The following is a 4,113-nucleotide window of genomic DNA, read 5'->3' on the forward strand; positions in this document are numbered from 1 at the left end:
GTCCACCTGCTAGACTGTTTGCTAAGGTTTCAAAGCCAAAATTCTCAGATGCTGCACTTAGACTTATAGCTTCTAAGCCACCCTTGAAGATGTGGGTGGTTAAGAAAGCTTAACTCTCCTTTGCAGGGAAAGGTCTCCAGCACAAAAACAAAATCTTCTGATGCTATTGCTGGGGACCATAAAAATCTTGTGGAGCGCAAGATAAAATGCCCAAATGGCATCATTATGTACTTCGTTCCTGAATCGCATGCTACTCTCCCCATTAGTCCTAATCTGGATCTAAGTTTTCATAACCCACTGGTTCGTCAAATGTTTATGCTTCACAACACTCTTCGTGAAGCCTATCCCCCTAACTGCACTGTAGGGTACGATACCAGCGACTTCAAAGTCTTCAGAATGGATTATTGACAGTGGGTGTACAAATCACATGACTGGCAGAAGAAGCCTTCTTATGGACTCAACTTTACGTCCATCCAACAAGAGCCACATTACATTCGCTGACACTGGTAAAAGTACGGTATTGGGTCTAGGTAGAGTTGCAATCTCAAAGGATCAACACATGGATAAAGTCATGCTTGTTGAATCCCTTGGCTTCAACTTAATGTCTGTCTCAATGCTTTGCGATTTGAATATGATTGTAATGTTTGGCAAATATCGCTGCCTGGTGCTAATGGAATCTGACAAATCTCTAGTGTTTGAAGGGTATAGGAAAGGTGATTTGTATGTGGTAGATTTCTCAGCAGGACCACAACTTGCAGTATGTCTTCTTGCAAAAGCTTTAGAATGCTGGCTTTGGCATCGAAGGCTTGGGCATGCTGGCATGAGGAACCTCCACACCCTTGCGAAGAAAAAGCACGTCATAGGCATCGAGGGCGTCAAGTTTAAGAAAGATCACTTATGCGGTGCTTGTGAAGCAGGGAAGATGACAAGGGCAAAACATCCTTCGAAGACAATCATGACTACTACACAACCCTTCGAACTGCTTCACATGGATCTTTTCGGTCCCACTCACTACTCAACTTTTACTACTTCTGCATGCCTCTATGGCTTCGTAATTGTTGATGATTATTCTAGATATACTTGGGTGCACATAATCCTTTACAAGACTGAAGTGCAGGATGTCTTCAGACGCTTCCCAAATCGAGCTATGAACAATTTTGGCACCAAGATAAAGCACATCAGAAGTGACAATGGCACTGAATTCAAAAATACTGGCCTTGATACATATCTGGATACCTTGGGCATCACACATGAATTCTCAGCTCCATACACGCCACAGCAGAATGGCGTCGTCGAACGCAAGAACAGAACACTCATTGAGATGGCCAGAACAATGCTAGATGAATACAAGACTCCAAGAAAATTCTGGACTGAAGCCATTGATACTGCATGCCATACAATCAATCGTGTTTATCTTCACAAGCTTCTGAACAAGACATCCTATGAACTCCTAACTGGCAAGAAGCCAAATGTCAGTTATTTCAGAGTATTTGGCGCAAAATGCTGGATCAAGGACCCACACCACACCTCAAAGTTTGCACCAAAAGCACATGAAGGCTTCATGCTTGGATATGGAAAGGATCCGCACTCCTACAGAGTCTTCAATCTCTTCCACTACAAAGTGATTGAAATGTTGGATGTGCGATTTGATGAAACCAATGGATCACAAATAGAGCAATTGCCAAATGTGCTAGATGAAGTTCCAGCAAATGAATCAATCAAGCTTATGGGAACTGGAGAAATTGTACCTTCTGAAGCTCAACCTGAAGAAGAACTTATCATCTCAGCACCTGATCCACATGAAGACAATGCTCAGCCTGACGATATACCTTCAAATGACCACATAGATCAGCAAGAGCAAAGTCTTCGCCCCACACACCCTCGTGTTGCAAATGAAGTACAAATTGACAAAATACTTGATAGCATCAATGCACCTGGTCCACTCACTCGTTCAAGGGCAACTCAGCTAACAAACTTCTGTGGGCATTTCGCATTCGCACTCCTCGTGTTGCTCAAGGATATACTCAAGTGGAGGGCATTGACTTCGATGAAACATTTGCTCCTGTGGCTAGGCTTGAAGCCATACGCATACTGCTGGCCTATGCAAATCATCATAACATACTTCTATATCAAATGGATGTGAAAAGTGCCTTTCTCAATGGCAAGATTGAAGAAGAAGTGTATGTTGCACAACCACCTGGCTTTGAAAATCCAAAACATCCTGATATGGTATACAAGCTCAACAAGGCACTGTATGGCCTCAAACAAGCCCCCAGGGCCTGGTATGATACACTCAAGTACTTTCTGAAGAGCAAAGGCTTCACACCTGGTTCCCTGGATCCCACTATTTTCACGAAGACATATGATGGTGAACTGTTTGTGTGCCAAATATATGTGGATGACATTATCTTCGGTTGCACCAATCAGAAGTATAGTGAAGAGTTTGGATATATGATGCAAGAGCAATATCAGATGTCCATGATGGGGGAGCTGAAGTTCTTCCTCGGTCTTCAAATACGGCAACAACGCAACGGCATCTTCATATCTCAAGAGAAATATCTTAAAGAGTGCCTGAAGAAGTTCGGTATGCAAGACTGCAAAGGCTTCACAACACCAATGCCAGCCAAGCATCATCTGGGTCCCGACGACAATGGTAAAGAGTTCGATCAAAAGGTATACCGCTCCATGATTGGGTCTTTGCTTTATTTATGTGCATCTAGGCCAGATATCATGCTTAGTGTTTGCATGTGTGCTCGATTTCAAGCGACACCAAAGGAGTCGCATCACTTAGCTGTGAAGCAAATTCTTCGATATTTGGCTCACACCCCAACTCTAGGATTATGGTATCCAAAGGGCTCAGAGTTTGATTTGGTTGGATTTTCGGATGCTGATTATGCTGGTGACAAAGTTGATCGCAAGTCTACATCAGGCACATGTCACTTTCTGGGACGATCACTTGTATGTTGGTCTTCAAAGAAGCAGAACTGTGTATCACTCTCCACTGCTGAATCTGAATACATTGCTGCTGGATCTTGCTGCGCTCAGCTTCTGTGGATGAAGCAAACACTCAAGGATTATGGCATTCATCTGAAGCAAGTGCCACTTTACTGCGATAACGAAAGCGCCATCAAGATTGCCAACAACCCAGTTCAGCACTCGAAGACAAAGCACATTGAAATTCGTCATCACTTTCTCAGAGATCATGTTGTGAAGGAAGACATTGATATCATACACGTCAACACTGAAGAGCAATTGGCAGATATCTTCACCAAGCCCTTGGATGAGAAGAGATTTTGCAAGTTACGGTGTGAGCTAAATATCTTGGAATCCTCAAATGTCCTGTGATCAGGCACACATCCTAACACTTAAGCATATTGATGACTTAGATGTGCAACACACGAAGTAGCGTATATCTTCAAACAATGAAGACATACATTCTAAGTGTGAATACATTAATGTGGAATTTGACTTCGGAGCGCCACGATAATTGTGCGCCGTGTCTGGGTCTAATACTTCCTATACGGTGGGTAACACCACCACCAAACGTTCCATTTTGAAGTGTTTCTCTCATGGCGTTACCTCTCAATGTCTTCACAATTGGTTTGGCTTCATTCTCTATATGTCTTCATGATTATCTTCACTGCGTTGATTATATGGATATATATGTACTGATGTTCTGTCCTCTACAGCATTCACTTATAGCTATGTCTTCTTGGTTGAATCTTTTTGAACTAAGTGAATGTGATCGGACCCTAACCTCTCTATGCTTTCTATCTCAAACTCTATCTCTCCAAGTCATATGCATTCTGTTGAAACTGTCGAATGTCTTCACTGTGTCCTTGTCAACTGAAGACATAGTGACAACCATAAAAGTTCAGTTTTAATGCTCATTCCTCCACATAAGATCCGGAGAAGGAGGAACGACCGCCCGACAATTTAGGTGTGCGTGGGACGTGGAACAAATCCCAATCGTCCTCTAACTGGCCACGCGTGCCTCAAATGCGAACCGCCAGGGGTACCTGCGTAATAGCGCAGTGCCGCCTCTATCCCTATAAATATACGATTCACTGCGGTCATAATCTCCTTCTTCCACCCTCGCACGAACCCTAGCGC

Source organism: Triticum urartu, chromosome 6A (assembly GCF_056163025.1).
Source record: "Triticum urartu cultivar PI428250 chromosome 6A, HENAU_Tu73, whole genome shotgun sequence".
NCBI classification, from domain to species: Eukaryota; Viridiplantae; Streptophyta; class Magnoliopsida; order Poales; family Poaceae; genus Triticum; species Triticum urartu.